This window comes from Engraulis encrasicolus, chromosome 15 (genome assembly GCF_034702125.1).
Source record: "Engraulis encrasicolus isolate BLACKSEA-1 chromosome 15, IST_EnEncr_1.0, whole genome shotgun sequence".
In the NCBI taxonomy this organism is placed as follows: domain Eukaryota; kingdom Metazoa; phylum Chordata; class Actinopteri; order Clupeiformes; family Engraulidae; genus Engraulis; species Engraulis encrasicolus.
Genome location: NC_085871.1, coordinates 25,424,307 through 25,436,806, shown reverse-complemented (window position 1 = coordinate 25,436,806; position 12,500 = coordinate 25,424,307). Strand labels below are relative to the sequence as shown.

General features: G+C 43.9%; 1 protein-coding gene across 3 annotated transcripts in view; it reads left to right on the top strand.

Moving 5' to 3' along the window:
* usp6nl (USP6 N-terminal like) overlaps window positions 1-12,500 on the top strand; it is a 146,524-nt gene that overhangs the window by 95,150 nt on the left and 38,874 nt on the right. The gene's annotated exons all lie outside the window — the stretch shown is intronic.

The following is a 12,500-nucleotide window of genomic DNA, read 5'->3' as shown; positions in this document are numbered from 1 at the left end:
ACATGACTGACAAAACAGTGAGAAACATGTTTCTTTTCAGCGTAAGTTGGTGATTCACCCGAACAATACAAAGGGTGTGGGATGTTGGAAGCTAGGCAAGCTCAAAATGGGGGAGAAGTCTGTTGATTGGCCGTTCAATGTCCCAGTAACCAATAAGAGGTAGGCTAAGGGAAGTGAGTGTGCGTGTTCAGAGCGAATATCTGTGACCAGCAGCTTTTAAAGGCCACTTTAAGACATTTCATTAACCTTAAAATAATATGAACCAGTGGTGTAGTTTACTTTTTCATGGTGGGTATACTGTATATTCAAGCATTTTTTGAAGTGGGTATACTGTGTATATTTGTGCCATTCAAAATAATGGATCAATCAATTTTAAGTGGGTATACTGAAATCCCTGAAATTTGGAAGTGGGTATACTCCGTATACCCGCGTTCTACGTAGACTACACCACTGATATGAACCATATCAACTCAGTGGTTCATCAACATGTAACAGAGGGAAGAGTACTTCTGAACTTCCTTAATTAATGTCATCCTACATGGGCTGTAGCAGCACTGAGTAAGTTTGGACAAGCAAGAGTGTTTTTTTCTGTAGTTCTCTATGACAAGCAGGTCTCTTACTCTTTCCTTTCTCACTTTCAATCGCTCATCTATCATCTTAATATTTCTGTCGAAACATGTCAGGTAAAGGATAAAACCTTTACATTTCTGAAGTAAAAGAAAAACTCAAGTGTGATTTAAACATTAAGACATAATGAATGTTATACAAATAGTTCTGTCTGTCTGTCTGTCTGTCTGTCTGTCTGTCTGTCTGTCTGTCTGTCTGTCTGTCTGTCTGTCTGTCTGTCTGTCTTTTATTACTCTGCTATTCTTCCATTTCTCCATATTCATCTATGTTCATGTATTCCTCTATGTAACCAAATGGCTGTCTGTCTCACTGTTGAATATAGCCATCTCTCTCTCTCTCTCTCTCCTGCCCATGTACTTTTATATGCTGGCCTTGCATAGCCTTAGCTCTCCAGAACTGCAGTGTAATGATATGGACTCTATATATAGTGGTGTGTACTAGTACGAGTGTGTGCGAGTGCGAGTGTGCCCTGTGTGTTTATAATGTTCATAATGTGTGTTTATAATGTGAGAAAAAGAGCTGGTGTTTAGTGTGGTCGTCAAGTAATGAAAGTTGTTTTGTGCATGTTGTGTCTGAAGAGTGAGAAAGAAAAGAAAAGACATTTTTAGTATGTAGTAGAGAGAATTGCGTGTGTGTGTGTGCGTGCGTGTGTGCGTGCATGCGTGTGTGCGTGCGTGCGTGCGTGTGTGTATGTATGTGTGTGTGTGTGTGTGTGTGTGTGTGTGTGTGTGTGTGTGTGTGTGTGTGTGTGTGTGTGTGTGTGTGTGTGTGTGTGTGTGTGTGTGTGCGCGCACGCGTGTATGTGTGTGCGTGCATGCGTGTGTGCGTGCGTGCGTGCGTGTGTGTTGTGTGCGCGTGTGGGAGTGTGCAGGTCACCACATGTGGGTTGGCAGCTGGGGAAATAAATGGTTAGCCACAATCACAGGGCCCCAGAGCCAAGAGGGGGGAGAGCAGGGACCTGAGCCCAGAGAGGGCAGCTCTGCGCTGGGCCAGACGGGGCCTGAGGGCAGGGCGAGGGAGAGTGGATGGTGGATGGAGTGGGAGAGAGAAGGAAAGCTAGGGCAGCACGGTGTCTCACTGTGAAAAGGCATACAGATGAGCAGAATTCAGATGGAGCTTTACAGACTTAAGACACACAAATACAGTACACACACAAGTGCACACACACACACACACACACACACACACACACACACACACACACACACACACACACACACACACACACACACACACACTTTTCTTCACAACCTCATTCTCTCTCTCTGTCTCTCCCTGTCTCTCTCTGTTTCTCTCTGTCTCTCTCTGTCTCTCTCTGTCTCTCTCTCTCTCTCTCTCTCTCTCTCTCTCACTCAGTCACACTCATATAAAAGCATGTGAGCACACACACACACACACACACACACACACACACACGCGTACAAACACACACACACACACACACACACACACACACACACACACACACACACACACACACACACACACACACACACACACACTCATGCATACAAACACACACACTCATACAAACACACACACACACACACACACACACACACACACACACACACACACACACACACACACACACACACACACACACACACACACACACACACACACACACACACACACACACACACAGTCATACTCATAAAAACACATTCACATATATATGCACACACGCACCAGAGTTCTCAACGGGTCGGGTCAGCCCGACAAACCCGACGGGCCCCGTGGGTTCGGGCCGGGTTCGGGTGGAAAATATAAGCATATGGCTCGGGTCGGGTCGGTCCGCGGGCTCAATCTTTTCCGCGAAAAAAAAAAGTCAGTTCTGCTGTTTACTGTGAATCATGGCGAATTTCCCTTTGATGGGTCAGTAAAGCTAGGCCTATCTATCTAAATATAGCCTATGTAGGCCTGCGTAACGAAGGTCTGGCAGGCTGCTGCATGCAACGTTGCGCAGTGCTTAATTTGTAAATCACAAGGTACCGGAACGCAAAACATGACATCACAGCGATGATGAGTTGGACAGAGGTCCCATAACGCACAGAAAAACTACATTGGCTACAATTACCAAACGAATAAAAACGGGAGAAAAAAATCTTAGATGCAATTAGGCCTATAACGACATTGAGTCCCATGTCAGCTCATGGAACCATACTTTTGTTTCTTAATACAAGGGACGGTTGGCAACCCAATGGCTATTTTAAACAACAGCCATAGTAGCCTATTAAATGCTGTAATGACAACAACCAATATTTATAGTTTGATCGCTAACTTTATGTTTATACAGCAAATGCAGTGCATGGATGCTTTCCCCATGAGGTGAAACGAAACCGAAGCGGTCTTCTACTATGGACAGTGGCTTTCCAATTAGGCTATCCTTTCCCCGTGGCATATGCGTATTAAACATACATCCACGCTTTGTTGGCGACTTTGTTGCATATAATTTGGCTAATCCGCATGTGCTGTTGCGATATGCCACTTCACTATTTCAATGGCTCATGCACTTATGGTAAGCGAGCGGCAGCAAAGACGGCGATTTTCCCCGGTAGACTTGGCTTTTCACACTGACTGTCTGCTCGTGCTGCGGTCTGGTTGAAAATCCCCCCAGCCAATGTTTTATTTGGAGCGTGTAGGCCCTGTTTGAATGAAATATCACCTTGTCTTTGCTGTTTTCGTGCTCATGACTTAAAAGTAACTGTCGGGTCTTGGGAGGGGAGGAACCGCGCGCACACACATGCGGAGCGCTCGCCAGCCGAGGAAGATCTCATCCTCTCACCTAGGCTATGTCTTTTTTGCTATATGGCTGATCAATGCACCAACCGTAGCCCAGGTGCCACTAGAAATTAGTATGTCCAAAACCTTGTGTGCCGACCAAAATTTTATGAAACTTTTAAACAATGTTTGGCACAGCCAGGCTTTCCATCTCATCCGCGCATATGAACAAACGAGGGAGGGGCAACTTCACGTTTAATCAGATAGGCTTACTCGGGATGGAAATGTAGTAAGCCTACATTTAGAAGTCAACCTACTCGGGATGGAAATGTAGTAAGCCTACATTTAGAAGTCAATAAAAAGGTGGATAAATTGTTGTTGCGGTGAAGCACGAGGCGGTTATTGAAATCGCGCTGTGGATGATTCTGCTTAAATAGCAAGAATGTAAGTTTCCCCATTTCAATGTTTCTATTGTGGAAAATATCTTTTCACTAGGTTTTTAAGTGGATTATGCAATTTACAGCACTTAAGTGCCCTTAAAGACCCACCACAACCCGCCATTCTCCATAGGATAGCCTAACGTGGGGAAACTGACCCCCGACTTCGGGCTTCGGGTCGGGTTCGGTTAGATAATTCCAGTGATGTGTCGGGTAACATCGGGCTCGGGCTTTAAAAGCCACGGGCCGGGTAGGGTCGGGTTGACATTTTCAGGCCCGTTGAGAACTCTAACACACACACAAAAGCTGCACAACGCAAGAGCTGATATGAAGATATCTTAAGTAGTCTTGACACGTACAGCACCTCGAAGTCTAAAACTCTGACCCTGCTCTTTTTGTCCTCCTCTGCATAGCGTTTATGCTAACAGCTGTTTACTAGCCCAGTGTTTATATTCTATACCTTCACTTCCCCCCTACGGCCACCGCCGCTGCTGCAGATCCACCGCGTTTGCTCAGTTTGTAAATGGCTGTAGATGTGAAAGATACAAGCAAACAAACAACCGCATTATAATGTATTGTCACGCAGTGTAATATGAATACCGAGGTATTGTCAGAGGAGCAGAGGGAAGAGGGGACGCAATAGAAAGGGGGATGACAGGGAGAGATATGCAGAGAGATAGAAAAACAGACAGATGTACAGAGACAGCGAGGAAAAGAAACAGAGAAGTGAATACAGCATTGTGATAAGAAAGATATAATGAACAGAGATACATACGGAGAAAGAGAGAGAGGGTGTGGAAATGATCGTAATGGAGATTTACAAGAAGAAAAGTAGGGAGGGAGGGAGAGGGAGAGAGAGGTAGAGAGAGAGAGGTAGAGAGAGAGAGAGACAGACAGACAGACAGACAGACAGACAGACAGACAGACAGACAGACAGACAGACAGACAGACAGACAGACAGACAGACAGACAGACAGAGACAGAGAGAGAGAGAGAGAGAGAGAGAGAGAGACTATTCCACTATTCCAAATGACCAAGTGAGGGGAATGAGGATGGATTGGCTGTTGAGGAAATGATAACAGTTTGAATGGATGCGTCCCATTAAGTGCGGCATCGTTCTGTGGCTCTAAGACGCTGAGCCCAAATGTAGCAGAGCTGACTACACTTTAATACGCTGTACAATATGCTGAGAGGGGAGATAGTTGCTGTTAGCGTAGACTCAGTGTTTCTCAAACTTTTTCAGGCCAAGGACCACAAAAAATGTTCAGGGACCACCTGTCAACTGAATTGACAATTGAGGGGTGCTAATATGACACTGGTCATTTCCATGCAGATCACTTGCCTTTTATTCACATTACAAGCCTGTCTTATTGTGGTGAGAATAATAATAAAAAATACTGCTAGCCCGTCTTGCAAAAGTAGAAATCCCCTCGTGGACCACCTGAGCTCTGTTGTGGACCACCAGTGGTCCCCGGACCCCACTTTGAGAATCGTGGAGGGAGATGCTAAGCCTCCATTCAAGTGGCTTATAATATGATGTAAGAAATGTAAGGCATGTAGAGATATTGGCATTTTCGCTTCTCTGAATGAAGGACAAAACTCTTGTATGATTTTTGGGATTGTGTGCGTGCGTGCGTGCGTGCGTGCGAATAGGAGAGAAGACAGACAGACATGATGAAATGCAGGTGAGAGAGAGGAGAAAAGGGAAGGGAAGAGGAGAAGAAAGGGAATGGTCATAGTGTAGAATAGTAGAAACAAGTGGTGAAGCAGTTTGGGAAAATTGATACAATGGAATGAATGAAGTGTTGGATCTCACCAGACAACTCCGGAGGCATTCAACCAGGAAGTGGGGCCAACTTCCTGCGGGGGGTTGGGGGTACGGGGTCACAGGTCAAGGAGGTTACTCAGGCAACTCAGAGTGAGACCCACACCAGAGGAACAGGGACTGGAGGAGAGGGGAAAGAGAGAAGTTGTGGGATGAGAGAATTCTGAAATGAAGATGATTATCTGGGCAAAACTGTGACTGCAAGACAGGAAGTGATGTAATCAGTCATGGAATATGAAGGGGGAGGGGGGCAGCAAGTCATGTCTCCACATGTGTGTCCTTTCCTCTGTCTAAAGTCGTCTAGTACTAGTTTACTACTAGTATAGAGATAGTATAGAAATTTGTTTTTGTAACTTGTGTAGTATCCAAATTATTATGCTTCACGGATGTAAGCAGTAAATACATCAGACTTATACGAAACTGGGTAGACTCCTTGGTGACTTTTCAATGCCTTCCAAAATATTCCAGTGACTGTGACAATGCATCCTTTTAGTCCTGTGCAACTTTTTCATACGAAATGGCGAACGTGCAGCATGACTTCACTGGCTATTGTTTTATCTATCTTGATTTTGTAGTGTCAGATAGGCCCAGAGTTATCAAATCAACTTTGGATCAAACAAATGTAATCACATAACACAAGGCTTATTTTCCTGTCCATCTGATGGAACAGGAATTAGGCCACCATTTTAAACTACACAGAGTGTGCAAGGTGAATCAGTATTGGCCAAATAAGGAAGTCTTCCAAAAGCCCAAATTATACAGAGATCAGAAAAGAGAGTAGGAGAACATTAGCCAGGCTACGCCCTGCTTCTAGTCAGGCCAGGAGCAATACAAATATTGTTTCTGTGCTCCAAAGAAAGCGGGAACTCCACCCACTTTGTTGGGAAACAATCAACTTTGAGCAGCTTCAACGGCCTTGGGTAGAGGCGTGTTCAAGGCAGTGATGTGGTTTAAAAAGAGACATGCTTTTGTGACTAAGGAAATGTTTGGTTTTAACTTCGGCACAGCCTTTTCGGGTCCGACCAGTAGCAAGCCGAAGGAGGCGGGTTAATCAGGCCGTTTTGGAAACGTTGTACGTTGTTCTTGGTCAGACCAAGATTTTGGTACGAGATTTGAAAGTCGATGATAATCAGGCAAGGAGAAAATGAAATATGACCAAGAATCCTGCTTTTGCAGTGTTGAAGTATGAATAAAGAGTGTGCCTGTGCATGTGTGTGTGCGTGCGTGCATGCATGCGTGCGTGCATGTATGTGTGCGTGCATGCGTGCAAGCATGCATGCATACCTGAGTGTACAGTATGTGTCCCTCCACAGCCACCATAAGGCCAGTGTGTCTTGTGGAGTGCTGCATTGGCCCCTCTTCCTAATTCGCCGTACCTCTCCTCTCCTCTCCGCAGTGCAGTGTAGTGCAGAACTCTCCTCTCCCCTCTCTGCTCTTCTCCTCCATCTCTCCATGGTCCCTCCATCCCTCAGCAATCACACATCTACCTTATTGAAATCCCTATGTAAACTCTCTCTTCCCTCCTCTCTCCTTTGTTCCTTGTCTTTGTTCTTTTTTATGTTCTCTCCTTCTTTCGTTCGTTCGTTCTTTCTTTTTTTCTTTCTTTCTTTCTTTCTTTCTTTCTTTCTTTCTTTCTTTCTTTCTTTCTTTCTTTCTTTCTCTCGCTCTCTCTCTCTCGCCCTCCTTTCTTTCGTTCTTTCTCTCTCTTTCTCTCTCTCTCTCTCTCTCTCTCTCTCTCTCTCTCTCTCTCTCTCTCTCTCTCTCTCTCTCTCTCCCTCTACCTCCTCACGGTGTGTGCCTCCTCTGTATTCATCCCTGCTTTGTTTTATTAATGTTTGTCCTCCTATCTCTACTCCACTCCTCTTCCACCACTGCACTATAAAGGTATTAAGTGCCCAAGAGGCATTTGATCTCAGACACTGTAAGCAATCACCTCTCAGTCTCTCTCGTGCTCTATCTCTCTACCATTCTATCTCTCTATCGCTTTCTGACACAGACTCTGTCTCTGTGCCTGTCTTCCTTTCTGTCAATCACACTTTCTTTCTTTCTTTCTTTCTTTCTTTCTTTCTTTCTTTCTTTCTTTCTTTCTTTCTTACTGTCTCTGTTTCTCCGGCTCTTTTTCTCTCTTTCTTTTTGTCTGTCTCTCTGGCTCTTTTTTCTGGCTCTTTTTCTCTCTTTCTTTCGGTCTGTCTGTCTCCCTATCTCCAAAGTCTCAAGCATCTACAGTGTCTGACTGCCGGCGATCCGGAGTGAGAGCCCTAAATCTCTTCCACCTTTACGAGCTCCCCAGTCTACTTCAATAGTCATTACCCTCCCCTCCTAATCTGCCCACCTCTCTCCCACCCCAGCTACCCTCAGGGGGGTCATAAGGCCGGCTAGACTGACCATTGCTCATCACAGCCCAGCTCATGCATGCATACATTACCTGTTTGTTGTGCCTTACAGTTTTCCCCAATGCTAAGGCTTTTACTGGGCACTGCAACTCTGCTGAGACTGGTACCCAAGATGGCTGAGGACAAGTGATGCTCATTTCTCTGTGGTGTCCATGAGGTCTTTGCAGTGTGGCTTTAGTACAGTTTCGCATGGCTAAGGCTCTTGCTTCGCACCTGCAACTGGATGCGACCAAGAGCCAGCATGGGACACAAAATGTTTGCTGTCTTTGGAAACTACCATACTGTACTGTAGTATGACCTCAGTGCACGGTTCTTGTCCAACATGTGCACTGCAACTAGAAGAGACCAGGAGCCAACATGGCAGAGAAATTCCAATCCTTTTCTGTTGTCTTTGGAACCTACAGTATGTGGCATGTATGCAGAATGTAAGATGTAGTTTCTCCTGGCCAAAACTCTTGCTTGGCACTGCAACTAGCTGACACAGAGAGCCAAAATGGCAGATGAGTTAATGAAGCATTTCTTTTTTGTAGTCTATGGAACATACATAGTGAGTACTCAGTGTGCCCTTATGCAGTTTCCCATTGCCAAGGCTTTTGACCAACACTGCAACTGGCAGAGGCGAGGAGCCAACATGGCCGACAAGTTACAATCCTTTTCTGTTACGTATATGGCACCTACAGCATGTAGTCTGGCCTTTGTTCCTTATGCATTTACTCGTGGCCAAAGACTTGGTCCAGCACTTGTACTGCAACTGACTGAGACTGGGACCCAAGATCCAAGATGGCCAACAAGTGATGCTCATTTCTCTCTGTTGTCTGTGGAGTCCATGCAGTGTGCCTTGTGCACTTTCCCATGGTCAAGGCTCCTGCCCAGCACTTCAACTGTTACTGGCTAGAGATCAGGAGGCAAGATGGCTGATAACTGATGCTCATGTCTCTGTGTTGTCTGTGTCTATGTCAGTGTTTCTCAAAGTGGGGCTCAAGCCCCCCTGGCGGGGCGCGGAGGCATCGCAGGGGGGGCGTGTGACATCTGATTTTGGGGGTTTTCCCCCCAAGGAAATTATTTCCTGTCTCTCCAAGCAATACATTTTAAGCCCTCACCAACATTATATTAGAAATTGTCATACATTTGAAAATCATAGGACATGAACACACATCCCTCTTTGTTTTATCTCACCAGTCACCTTTCCTTTGATTCTGCGCAGTGCAGCGATCGTAAAATCAGTCTGCGCGAGTACTGCTGTTGTTCGGGGGGGCTCGGAAGCATCCAGACCCTCCAAAGGGGGGAATGATGGGAAAACTTTGAGAACCACTGGTCTATGTAGTCTGTTTGTAGTAGGGCTGCACAATATCAGAAAAAAAAAAATCAATACTTGACACATTCACTACCAAGTCACATAAAAATACGTTTTGCCTCCCATGCGTTGGCTCCCAAACCGTAAAATTACGTTTTTACGGGTTTTTTTTATTGGATTCTGAATCTACACATTCTAATGCACATTCTGTGTGATTTTCGTAATAATGTGATGAACAGAACTGACATACAGTGAGTCCAATATGTATTTGATCCCTTGCTGATTTTGTTGGTTTGCCTACTAACGAAGACATGATCAGTCAATAAATGTTATGATAATATGTATTCTAATATGGAGAGACAGAATATCAAAAAGAAAATCCAGAAATTAACTGAAGAGAATATATATTAATTTATTTCCATTTCATCGAGCAAAATAAGTATTTGATCCCCTGCCAACTGATTACAGTTCCGGGCCCACAGACCAGATGGGCACTTCCGATCAACTTGTCATCTGAATTAAAGACACCTGTACATACTAACATGCATAAAAGACACATTGAATCAGCAGAATCAGTCCATAGTATGAGTGAATCAGTCACACTCCAACCTCACTAGCATGGGAAAGACCAAAGAGTGGTCAAATGATATCAGGGACACGATTTTAGACCTGAGCAAAGATTAAATGGGCTGCAAAGCCACAAGAAAGAGACTGAGTATTAATGACCCAGCTGTTGATGCATTTCTTCCAAAATGTGAGGAATACAAAATTACTATCTATCAGCCTGTCTGGGGTTCTATACAAGATTTGACCTTTTGTAGGGATTTGATAATCATGAGAACAGAAAGAAATCACCCTAGAGCTGTACGGGATGAACTAGGCAATGATATCAAAGCTACTGGGACCAAAATCACTGAGAAAACTACTGGTAGCACTTAATGCCACAGAGGTTTAAAATCCTGTAGTGCACACATGGTACCTCTACTTCAGAAGGAACCTGCGCAGTCCCACTTGAGGTTTGCCAACGGACATCAGACTGGTTTAGGATATGATAAGGAGGTGCTGTAGTCAGATGAAACCAAAATCAAGCTGTTTGGCATTATCACAATTCAATGTGTTTTGAGAAAGAGTACCACTGTCTATGATCCCAAGAACACCCTCCTCACCATCATGCATGAAAGTGGTATCATTATGGTTTGAGGGTGTTTGTCTGGCCAAGGCACAGGACAACTTCACATCGTCAATGAATGGATGGAGGGAGACATGTAATGTGCAATCCTGAGTGCAAACGTCCTTCCCTCCACCACTACACTGATGGGTGGGCCATTGTTGGATCTCCCAACATGACAATAATACACAACATACAGTCAAAGCAACGAAGGAATGGCTCAATAAGAAGCATATTAAAGTCGTGAAGTGGCCTAGACAGTCTCCAAATATTAACCCTATAGTAATTCTATGGAGAGAACTGAACCTCCCATTTGCCAAGCTACAGCCACAAACTATTAATGTTTTAGAGATAATGTGCAAAGAGAAATGGGCAAAAATAGTTTCTACTATATGCACAAACATTGTCATTAACTAAAAGAAGCATCTAACCTCAGTGCTAGAAAACTAGGGCTTTGCCACAAAGCACTTTATCTTCTTTAGCTAGAGGGGTCAAATACTTATTACCCTAAATTAAATACAAATAAATTAAAATATATTATTTTAAGTTATTTTCTGGAATTTCTTTTTGATATTCTGTCTCTCCATGTTTGAATACATATTATCATACATTTATAGACTGATCATGTCTTTATTAGTGGGCAAACGGGCAAAATCAGCAAGGGATCAAATACATATTGGACTCACTGTAGATCATGAAAACACCTACAAAGTCAAAACTCCTACAAAGTCAGGATCTGGATATTTCATCATCTGTGCATTTTATTACACACAGTATTTCAGTTTTATTATAGCCAGTCAAACCACTTCCTGATCACGTCACGTCTCGAGTTACTTCCTGGGCTGGAGAATCAAAACATACTTGCCTTGCTAGCTAGCCTATTCCTAAACATATGATGGAAGGATTAGGAGTTTTGCTGCCATCAGGATAGGTGTAAAATGGAAGGTTGTAATGAAAAACAGCATGCAACACAGCAGGAAGTAACCTACTTTTGAGTAAGTACTTGGCACGTCTACTTTAATCTACAGAACAAAAACTGCCAGTCAAGTGACATTAGCCAGCTAGCATTTCAGATGCTCTGAACTGCCTGACCAGGTGATTTTTGCACCAAAATAGTTTACTTGGAACCTACTGGAGTTGTTCTTTGGGCGTGAAAATGCATTTAGACCCGCAATTTAAACTGGGAGAGTCAGAGCGCACCTGTGACAAAAAAAGCTTTTTCTCAGTTAGAATGTTGAAAATCGCTATTTTTACCTAAACCAGTGCTCGCTTAAAGTGAAATAACTTCGGAATAGAATAAGCTAGAAACAAACCGTGAAAATATACAGACAGCTGAGTTTTTGAGCCCTGACATGTTTCTGTGAGTTGAAGACAAAATATTCGGTGGGTGTTCAAAAAATGACATAAAATGATGAAATTGGCTGGGAGTCTACGGCTGAATTCCAAAAAACGGCTGGTATTGAATGTGTTAATAACAGCATGCAATACCTCGATAACGATATTTAAAGCTTTGGTCATGGCAGGTGTCTTGCGCATTTGTTGACATTCAACAAGTGATTGGACTACACAGAAATGTTTTACTTGTTCAAGATAATTAGGTCATTTTCACAATATGCATATTGCCACTCTTGATATTGTGATTTCGATACATTTTCGATATACTGTATTGTGCAGCCCTAGTTTGTAGTGTGGCTTTAGTGTTTCTCGTGCAGTTTCCAATGGCCAAGCCTCTTGAACTGCAATGGGCTGAGTCGAGCAGCGAAGGGAAGTAGAGTTACCCCACAGGGAATCAAACCCGGACCCTCCAGGTTACCAAACTAGGTTCTGACAGCTATACTGAAGAACCAGGCTTGCTGGCATGGCAGTGAGCGCACACCCACAACCCTAGTGATGGTCAAAAATGAATAGCTCAAAAATGTTCGCTGGAAAGAAAAAAGTGTTTTTTTGTTTGTTTGTTTTTTATAACAACACCGGAGCAAGTGTGCAGACATTCAGCTGACACTTTTGTCCTGCACCTGCAATTTTGATATGC